Below are 11,433 nucleotides of genomic sequence, written 5' to 3'. Positions count from 1 at the left end.
GGAAATCCTTCCGCTGCCCAGTAAAACCCACGAGCCAAAATCCCTGCCAAGTGCCTTTTGTTTCAAAGAGATTATTTTTTTTGGAGTCACCTGGCTTAAACACTTAGGAAACGCATCTGCCTGGAAACCGTTCTTCTAGCTAAGCACACCAGGAAGAGCTTTATTTCCACGCTGCACCACAGGACAGAAGAGGCATGGGTATTTTCCCTGGAACAGTAAGGCTTTCTCACGTACGTTTTTAATAACTTGTATCCAGCACAGCAATACAGGCCATAACAACAGTGCATCCCCTTGTACCCCGGCACGAAGCCACAAACTGGCTTCTTCCTTACCCAGTGAAAACTTCAGAAGTGATGGCCTGGTTGGGTGATACTGCTAGCTTTCAGGTGAATGTGGCTGTGATTCTTGCTGAACACGTCATGGTGGAAGAACATTTTGTGTTATCTGGACAACAACGGCTGAAGTTTACCAAGTCAACGCTCACTACTTGGCCACAAAAGAGGCTCTTCCAGCAGCAAGATTCAGTAGACTGAGCCTTCTGGTGATGGTTAAAAAAGCAGATTCATATGTGTTAGAAGGATGACACGGAGCCTATGTATAGAAATTAGCTCCAGGACTGGCAAGCAGGTCCGAGAGACATCAGCAGATAGGGCCAGTCACTCTCAATGCTATGCTAATGCTGCATCGGTCTGGATGTAGTGCAGGGTTCACAGATTTCAGGTGCAAAGTTTAATCTAACATCTTCAACATCAAGGACTCAGTCAATATGTTTATTGATCAACTACACAGACACTCATTTCTATGCCACCACAACCTTTCCTGGTACCAGAAAAAACAGATTTTGGATGCTATGCAGCAGCATTCACCTGGTCAACGTTCAAGCCTTGTAGGACAACGGCTGTGGGACTAAATACTCAGTTAAACTGTGATTCTCAGATATCGCATCTGGTCATTCCTCTGGGATTTTTAAAATATGTCTAAGAGAAAGGGTGTTCTGGGTCTCTGTGAATGTACCGTGCAGAGCATGGATTTTGTCCAATGGCCATGAGACCCTTCATAGTGCTCTATGGTGTTCTGTGATCCATAAACACCTCCAGAAATTCTTGAATTAGCAATGCTTATGGAAATAAAGGTGTATATGTGCCAGATACAACCCCTTCACAGCTGTAACAGATCTGACAGTTTAAACAGGCACAAGGTGGGAGAAAGGAAGCTTTGCAGCCACCCTTTTATACCGAGCAAACTGCCCGTTCCCCGAAGCAGTTTGAAATAGGGGCAGAGCCCAGGGGAGCACAGTGCCCGCAGGGGCCGTACCTCCGCGGGGGAGAGCACACTGCCACGCAGACACACTTGCAGCAGGATCAGCAGCTTTATCAGCCTGACACACGCACACAGGCTTTTCCTCTCGGCCAGGAGCATTCGCTTGGGCTCGGCACTCCGTCAGCACATGCACAGCCTCGGACTAGCAAGTTCAGAGCCAACAGGGTGTCTTTTCACCGAACTCCCTTACAATACAGCCATGATCTCTCTCACCCTGTCTGAGGCTCAGCCAAGCATGCAGAGTATAAGACCCTCCACTGTCCCTCCCCCTTCCTGCTTTCTGGTTGGTTTTTGAGGTACAGTTTGAAACAGGAAAAGACACTTTGTATTTGCTCCTATCATTTATTGCCAGTCCTAACTTTTTAGATTTCTTTGCAATAGTCCACCGTGACAAACACAGTACCAGACAGGCACTGACTTTATTACTGCATTTTTATTTTCAGACTGGTGGCTATCACGTAGCATTTGGGTCTAATTCATGGCATCCCCACAGGGGCTGAATGCAGGCAGTACAGAGCTGGGCAGCAAGGGATGTAGTATATGCTTGGAAAGCCCAAGCTGGCCTTTGCCCAGAGAGGAAGCAAGTTTGCAGTAGCCCAATCCCTTAAGCAGCTTATCTCCTCCTCTCTGCCGCAGCACAGAGGGTATGGTGCAGTCAGGACTCCAGCGCCTGCCTGCTGATGCAGAGCCACCTGGGGCTGGTACAGGGTTAGAATGTTCAGCAGAAACGTAAGAAACTGGAGAGGCAGATCTCTGCTCTGTGTTATTGGAAAGGAGAATTGAACACACAACTCCTACAGGCAAAGGAACAGATGCACAAAAAATTGCAGACCAGCATCTCTCTGCTCTGGTGAATAGCTGGTTCATGATAGAGAGTCTGACGTGTCCAACAAATGGGTATAGATCCTAGGCAGCCTGGTGAGCTGGGCACTCAGTTACAGTTTGAACCTCCTGGCTGGGACTGAACATCCTGAATATCACAGCCTGAATAGTGGAAAAAGCCTTAAGTGATTCAAGCCAATCTATTCCTACTTAGATAAATCACTGGCAATTAAAACACCATAATCACAAAAAATAAAGTCATATTCCTGATTGGTGCTAACAGTGGGCTACAGTATAGGTACTGTATACAAAGGAAAACTCAACACCACATTGGAATAGGCTAAAGCCCACAGTTGGTCATCACTTAGTAAATGTACTCCTGTTTTGAAGAAGTTACGTAATTCCTGAATACAGATCCTGCAGTGAACTCCAGAAGAGGCCTTAACCCTTTCCTCTTAAGGGTGGATGGGCAGTTGTGATTTGTAGAGCTCACTGAAAGGAAAATATTGAGACTAAGAAGTATGAAGGCTTTAAAAGACAAATTATCATCTCCCAGCCCAAATCATTAGTCAAGAAACTGGCCACAAAAGAAAAAAATCATAGAAAAGCATATTCAAAACAATCACAAAAGAAGGTGAATCCTTTTAGGATCAAAGTCCAGTAAAGAAGTAGGAATATTGTCCCCCAGGGTAAGATAGCAAGTGACTATGTGAAAGAGAGGAATGTAATTTTAGGTAGAGCCATCTGAAATGAATCTGAAAAAAGGACCAGATCAAATTGCTGTTTATACTGTATGGAAAAGCGTTTGCCATACTAGCTGCTATGGAGGTGCGTGCTGCCTGCTCGCCTCATCTCCACGTGAACACGTGGTGGTTGCACGGAGCCAGGCACAGTTGGAAGTGCTGATGCCAGCTCTTCAGAGCTCACATCTGGCCCAGACCTATCCCACATCTGTCCACGCGTGTGGTCTGGCAGGACTTGAGAAGGTCCACGTGGAGACCCTCAACAAGCAGCGTGGACCTAACCTTGTGTTCGCCACACCACGTTCAATAGCTTCCCACCGCACTCTGACCATCGCAAGGCCATGCCCTGGAACACGTCAGCAACTAAAACACAGCGTCTTCTCACTGGAGAGTGGCCGCTCTGTATCACGGGACACTATGGCAACACACTGGTGAAGAAAAGGACAATCTTGTCCTTGATTTTAAGTAGCCACAAGGATATAGATCGCAGCAACAGCAGCAGCCAACTAATAATCTGTGTCAGTTAGGAAAAAAAGCTGTCTTTGCCCAGGTAGAAACGTCAGCATAGCTTTTTTCTTTCAACTGTTAGATGAATAAATCCTTTCAGATTAGGACAGTTAGACTCTGAAATAACTAATTCTTGGAGAGAGAAGCAGAGGGACAGATTTACTCTTTCTCTTTGCTAAGTGCTGCAAAGTTGGGCCTTTTATTGCAGGCTCACCACTTATTAAGAAATTATGTCCTTTCCCTTTGATGCTGGGAGCTGAAGCTGAGTCTTTTTTTTTTTTTTCTCCCTTAATTCTTCAGCTAAAAATTGATCTTAAAATTTTCATAAGCTGTTTTCAGCACTGTTATCAAGTTCTGGGAATTTTTCCTTGCCAGAAATGCAATCTCCTTATTATACATGTGTATATATATGTATATGTTAATTTTCATAGCTTTTTCACTAAAGACCATTAGCGAATTTGGGATTCAAAACCATGCATGATAATCAAGGATGCTGTCCATCTTCTCTGAGCAAAAATTGTGTCTTCACTCTGATGCTCCCCCTCCAGGCTGACCTTATCACATGGAACCCACTCTTTGTTGGGGTTTCTCTTGGCTTATGTCAGTCTCCAAGAAGAAGACCCTGACTGCCCACCCCTGGTAGTGCTGGCTGTTTCCTGTGTGAGATCACTTTGAGTGATTCATTTCTAAAAAGCCTGTCCCTGTATTTGCACTGTAAATACACACACCGCGTCAGAAATCTCCTTTCAGTACATTCTGCTAAGCTTAAACAAAACTCTTGATTTTAGAAACACTAGACAGGACATTGTAAATCACCACCTTTGAAGGCATAAGGCAATGCCTTCCTTTTACTGAGTACACTTGTAAAGCTGCACACAGACATTTTCCAGAACTTTGAACAATTCAGTCTCCTGGTAAGACATAAAATGGTTTGCTTAAACACCTGTATGGAAAGTGATATCTAATCTTTTATGTTCGCTATTGGAGAGTGCTCAGGTCAATCAACAGTCAATAGAAGGTAGTGGTAACTCTTATTTTCTATTTTATTTTACAGTCAAGGTTGAGTATTTGTTTTTGAAAGATTGGAGGAGTTGGCTGGCAGTGCCAGGGAACCGGACTCTTTTTATCTGCGTGCTTGTTATGAGGAGGAGGCAGGTGCAAAGCAAGCTTTCTAACACCGACAGCAGCAATAATCCCCACCTGAGCATCGACTGGCCACCTGCTCTTCAGGCACAGAGATAATTCAGGCTCTAAGTTAGCATAGTTCTAAGTCTCTGCTAAGTAAAGACTCATAAATGACTCAAATTACAGTAACATCGGTGGGTATGTCAATATATCATTTGATCACTGACAGTGATTCCTTCTGGATTCACCCCAAGGCATGCAGTCCAACCTGAAATGGCCTAACCTGATTTAGTGCACCTGTGGTTTACGGAGGACCTATTCCAAGCGCTGCTGAAGGTGGCATGTAACTTCCCGATAACCTTCATGCCACCAGCTACCCAGCTTATTCTTAGAGCCCAGGCATCCTGAAAGCTGATGAACATTTCAGTCAGTAGTCAAAAGCCTTTCATGCAGAGCTTGGGCCTCCATTTACAGTGGGATTTATCATTTTTCTGAGAAATTGCTTTCCCCTGCTTAATGACACATCCATCCTAAAATACGCAGTGTGAGGCAGCTGCTGAGAGGCACAACAGACAGGAAAACACAGAGGTGTGCAGAAGCAAGATTGTTGGGAGGCAGTGCAGCTACTTTTACGCAGGGAGGGGGAAAATAAAAAAGAGACAGATGAGGCTTGGCCTCCTTCTTCTGTTATCTAAATTGTTTCATTTATTCCCTGTAAATTACAACTGCCTACAAGGCAAACATTCCCATGAGCCAGGACCACAACATTCCTTGCTCCCCAGTCCTGATACAATGCCATTCCTCCCCACTGATTGAAATACCAGGTTTTACTCTCCTGAGACACTTTAAAGCTGTACATTACAGAGATGCCACAAAACACACCAAGGAAACCATCTGTAGCAGGGAAGCCCTACAGAAACAGAGCTCCACGCTCAACCTACTGGTTCATTATCTTTCAGAGGAATATGCTACGTGCCATTGAAAGACATGCCAGCTAAACCCTCCTTTACATCACTCTCACTTACCTGCAGGGCAGCCATCCCTGGGCTAAGGGCAAGTGGGAATGGGTGGGCAGCGCTGGGGGCCTCAGATCAGCTGAGAGGATTGGAGAAACACCTGTGAAGGAAGAAATACTCGATAAACACCTCATTAGCACACAATTAAGAAGCAGGGAAAGTTATTTGAGGCTAATTTTGCAACTATGCCAGGTGAAAATGAAATAAAGGCATTGGCTCCCCTAAGTCTGCAAGGGGCAAACTTGTCCACCATGTGATGGATATGCTAAAAATGAGAGTGTAACTGAACTGGTCATTGCTGGCTCCTTACACAGACGCACTCAACAAACCCTACCAAAATCTCAGTAAAAAATCTAGCCCAAACCGATAAATGGCAAAAACCAGCTTTTTTTTTTTGCCCCCCCCCCCGAAACTTTGCTAAGATTCACAATCAACTCTAGGAATTACAGGTGGAGCAGGGACTTACCAATACCATCTTTCACCAGTGTTGTTGGCTTTTTCTTTGGCCCAGGTGGATCCTGATACAATCTGGGATGGGCTGTCACCACAGTGCACATAGATAGGGAATGGAGGGGTTAGATGAAATGGGGAAAAAAACAGAGGGGAGAAAATGAAGCTATCTGGTGGAAATTAATGAGAGGAATGTACTGCTGGTAAAAGATGGACTCGCACGAAATTGTAAAGTTTTTTCATACTCTTTCACTCCAGATTATGCAAAAAGATTCTTATCTTTTATGTGTATTTTTAATTTTTTAAAAAATTATCAAAGCATTATTTATTCTACATGACCATTTCAAGCAAGGGGAAAAAAATAAACTAAATAAAAAAAATCAGTGACTTTTCTGGTGACAGGGCTATAAGACCTTTTGATGCTACTATCCTCATTACCTGTAACCCTTCCAAACCTCACAAAAGTATCAAAAATATCATAACAAACCCATTTGAAATGCTCCATCAAGAAAACGAAGCCAGGGTCTCACTTTTTCTAGGAGCTCTAGAAACTGGTATTTATGAAGTCTGTAAATGTTATTGGTCAACACACCACATGTCTCCATGCACCTCTCCAGGTTACTGACATTGTGTTCCTTTTGCCAGGGCTTGTCTTTCATTTTGTGCATACGTGATACCTCTCTAAAACAAGAGCTGCCGGCGGATGATTGAGGATATGCAGGCAATAAAAGTACAGGAAACTGCAGCCATGCTGTAACTTACATCTTTCTTTAATCAGGAACGAGGCCAAGAATATTTTAGCATATTTAGGAAGAAGAAGAAAAAAGGAAAACAGCACGCAGAGAACAACTCTATGGTCTGAATGAAGCGGGTACAGTTACTCCATGCTGGATTTATTTCAGCACAGCATAACAGGTTTCCACAAAGTGGTTTAGATGGAATTCCCAGGTGACTTGTTGTATTTAAATACTGCCTGCCTAGGATTTAAATAAACAGCTTTTATATTAATTAGAAGCAAATCCTCTCAATTGGAAGGTATTAACTGTTTCTAAATTGCACACATAACAGTTTCTCAGAATTTGATTCAGTTACATGCTTTTAAACTTGTCAGCCATTCATAGTCTAATATGCTAAAACTACAGTTTACAACAGTACAATAAAATATTGATTCAACTGTTTTGACCTTTCATTGATTGGATGACATGTAATTAAGTCAGTGTACACCTTTCCTCAGAGCAAGCAAGTAGCTCATTGCTAGCACACCAGCCTAGGTACATATTTATAGCCTAAGCCTAGGAGAATTTTATGCGTGTTTTGTGGTAATACATATGCCAATTATCTCTTTGCTGGTTTCTGATTATAGTTTAATCAAAGACACTCAATACTATGCAAGTAGGACCTGAATATAGATTGCCAGTCTCTTCATTGGCCAAGTACATTGATTTCACCTGCTGAGAACCTGACTCAGATGCTTCATATTACACTGACGGCAAAGTCCTTGTAAAAGGACCTGTCGCTGCCACAAGGCATGGGATGGGGTGTTGGATGCACCTGACACTGGCAGTGCAAAACTCCCACAAAAAGCAGGGTAAAGCTTCCTTCTTAAATCCACAGGGATATTTAGGAGCTCTAAAGTTGTTTGAGCCCCAGTATCAGCGTTCTCCATAAGATAACAGCCTTGTCTGGCTCCTGGGAACAACGCTCTGCTTTTCTTAGCTTTGACCCCATTAGGTAAATCCACGTTTCTTTTGTGGCTGACTAGGCGAAATAAGATGTTGTTTCTCTCGGTTTACCTCACACTATTCAAAAAAGCTAAACAGATTCTCAAAATGTTTGTGATCAGACTGAATAGGCCAAATTAATCCTTTGTGCTTTCAGCCTGTTTTTCATTAATTAGTGGAAACCCAACCTGACAATACTCAATATCACAGTCACCAGACTAAGAGTGCATTGCTGAGATAAATGGAGAAGAAGGAAGATGTCAGTTCCTGGCATTACTGTCCTCCTGTACAAAAGCTTTTTGTTTGTTTGTTTGAATATATATGATAGTGGCAGATACTACTTTTTTTTTTTTTTTTTCCCAGAGCCTAGGATATTTCCATGAAGTCATGTAAATAAAATATACAGACCAAGAACAATTGTGATCATCCAGGTTTTCTGGAAATCTCTGTAGTCTTGTACAAAATTCCTCTTTTCTTGGTGCCTTCACAGACATGTTTAATTCCTGGGTGTATTTTCAGAAGTATGAGTGCACAGTACCCTTTTTCTAGGGGCACCTTTTCTCTCTTAAAATGTACATTGACACGGAGTCACTGTTATCCCAGATCTCGGCCTCTCTCGAATGAGCTCCCGCAGGCTCCCACAACGAGAGCTGCCAATTACCTTTGGTTCCTCACAACCTCTGTGCTACCACCATAGTGGCTCAGAAGACCTTAAGAAGTTCTGGTTTCCCTCCTACTCGCACCGGATTAGTTTGCCACATTGTCCTAAAATCCCCCAGCGGGTTGGCAGTGGATCCAAAGGACGAGGGGCAGGCAGGTTAGGAAATTTGGGACACCAAGCTGTCAGACGTGTCGTAGTGCCCTTCTCACAGCTCCCTCGTGTCCTTCACTTCTCCCTCCTGCACCCAGCTCCCCTCAAAACTGCTCCAGTGCTAGGTGAACGGGAGTCAACGTTGCACGGACATGATTGCTAGAAAACAAGGGGATTATTATTCTTATTTAGCAGTTTCTGCTCAGCTTTGGCTGGTTCTAAACTTGCCATTTCCATTAATCAAATCAGTGTTTTGTGAGGTCGTCTTGGTGGGAGTCACAGCTCACGCCCAGCGTGGCAGAGGGTGGCAGGGCCATTTTCATCCCGTTAGTGCAGAGGGCAGCCAAGGGTGAGATGATCCCTCTGCACCAGACGGAGCAGCCCCAGGAGTGCTGTGATTTATTCTTTGGTGATGCGAACTGCCCACACCAGGATGTGGTGGGATAAAAGCTCTGTATCCGCATGCAGTGAAAACTCAACATCCTGCTCCCACTGAAGGGTATACGACTTTCACTATGCAAATTTGAAGTAACATCAAAAAATAACTTTATGTCTCTCTGGGCATACGGAGGAGTGTGTGGTGGGGGAGAAAGACAGCATTTTTTCATATTCTGCAGAAGTGCTAGTATCAAATTGTGCGGAACATAAGGCAAAGCTACAGGAAGATGACAGGAGAGAAAGGAATGATATGAGCAGGAACCATGGACTGTCCTTGCATCTACAGGAGGGAAAGGTGAAGGGAAGGGGGCTACAGCACTTCCAGCAGATATTTTGACCACCAATTCTATACCATTTCACGCAGGAGGATAAGGGCATACTAGTAAGATTTTAGGAAGGATAAGCAAGCCTTTCACCTACAAACTACACTCCTGCTGGGAAGCAGTGGAGGGTTTCCCCATCCTCCCGTCTCTGTGTGACACAGAAGGTCCCACATCTTCTCTTGTCTCTAGTGTGCAGTGCAGCAAAATGTGACAGCTTATGCCAGAGTCCCATACTCTGACAGTAATTAAAAGCCCTCTAGATAAAGTCCACTTTGCTATTGCCCACCATGTAAAGAAAGCTTTAAAGATGCCTGCTGAGGACACAAGAATATTCAGTCTGGTAGCCTGAAGGCAGTAGAAGGCAGCAGCTAAGGAGGAAGGTCTTTTTTTCCCCACGTACTTCCATGGCTGGAGCTAGTTTGAGAATATCTTTGCTATACCGCAGCACGCAGTTCTATGCTTAGGAAGCATTGGAAATTGTGGCAGCATCTGAACAGTAAGTTACAAGCAGAGGGTTAAAGAATTGCTAAGGTGCCAGAGTTTCAAAGGGACTTCAGTCCAGCCGCTAAATTCCCCCCTGCGAACATGCACGGTGCGTGTGTGTGTGCGCGCACCAGTCTTTACCTTTGAAAATAAACAATCTATTTGTTCAAGCAAACTTACTTGCCCTGTGTCCCAGCTACTTAATTTATGAGCACTGATTTCTGGCTGACAGTTTCAGAGGATGTCACCTCTGAACTTAAGGTCCAGTGGCTGCCTTCGTGTTCTCCTGACCCTGCGCTCAGCCTGGGAAAAATCAAGGAGCATGCTGACGACAGCTATTACATACTTTTTAACATCACCTTCGGAACAGAAAAAAACCACCATATATCATACTTCTTTACTCACTGTCTGTCCTTGCTGCCAAGCTGATTGACCCGTACAAAACCAAAGGAAGCTGAGCTTGCTTTGAGAGGTGGCTAAGCAAGGGGAGCTAACGCATGGGTACACACTGCAACATCCCCCTGCTTCCCTACCAGCTCCAGCCTTGTGTGCCAGCGGGGGACTGAAACCGATGAGACCATTAAGCTCAAAAAGAGCATGGGATCTCATAGCTAAGTGGGGACAAGCTTAGGCAATACTTGAGCTGACCTCTCCCCCATGCAGAGTTCAGTCCCTCCAAATTAAGACTGAGGATCACTGATGAGGCTGGTTGAGGAAGCTGACACTGCAGGTGCAGTGTGCTCTTTGGGATGGATGAAAGAAAAAGAAGAAAAAAGAGAGGCAATTGCATCGCACTTGTCATTTCTGACGTACAGTATCTCCTGCTGCAAATTTGTAAGAATACATAAACGGGGGGGTATGGGTGAGTGTAATAAACAGGGATAGTCTGGAGTGCTTTTATCTATGTCAGAAAACTTTTTCTAGAAAGCAAATATAACTTGCCAGTGAGAGTATGAATACCTTGCTAGGCCAGGGGGTGATGCTGAACTCCCAGAGCACATTCCCTCAACACGCCCATCACCCTTTGATTTATGCCTTGGAGCCTGGTATGGGGGAATACAGTGTTTCAGAGCACTTTAAGAGAAAGACTTCCCCATTGAGCCACTACTGTAACCCCACGGACCCCTCATCTCCTCTATCTCACTGCTTCCAGGGCCCTCAGCCACCCCACTGCGCTTTCATTGCTCCCTTCACAGCGCAGAGGAGTACGTTTGTTTTAACATTATTATTATTTTCAGGGGGGTGTCTACCAGTTGCAAACTTCAGGCCACGATGCCTGTGGTCAGAGGGCTACAGCTACAGCTGCTGAGCACCCTGCAGCACAGCTGGGCTCACACGTTACCTGTGTAATCAGCACTGGGTATCACGGTCCCACACAGAGACAACAGCCAAATTGCTAGTGCCTTGGGCCCGTGGTCTGACACCATCACAGTTCATCATGTGCAGGTGGAATAAGCTCTCATCTGGCTCATCCCCCTAAGTCTTGAGCGGAGATTTCAGCTCCAGGCAGCTGTGCAAGGTAAAGAGGACCACAATGAGAATATTGCTTTTTCTAGATTTTGTCCCTTTAAAAATAAACACACTGGCAACAAATCTCAGAATTCTTTCAGATGGCTCCAGAAAAAAAACCTTTCAAGTGAGGAATCATTATTAAAAAAAAATCCAACCCAACAA

The sequence above is a fragment of the Aquila chrysaetos genome, chromosome 17 (assembly GCF_900496995.4).
Source record: "Aquila chrysaetos chrysaetos chromosome 17, bAquChr1.4, whole genome shotgun sequence".
NCBI lineage: Eukaryota > Metazoa > Chordata > Aves > Accipitriformes > Accipitridae > Aquila > Aquila chrysaetos.
The sequence above is the reverse complement of the archived record's forward strand: the minus strand, read 5'-3'. Positions refer to the sequence as shown.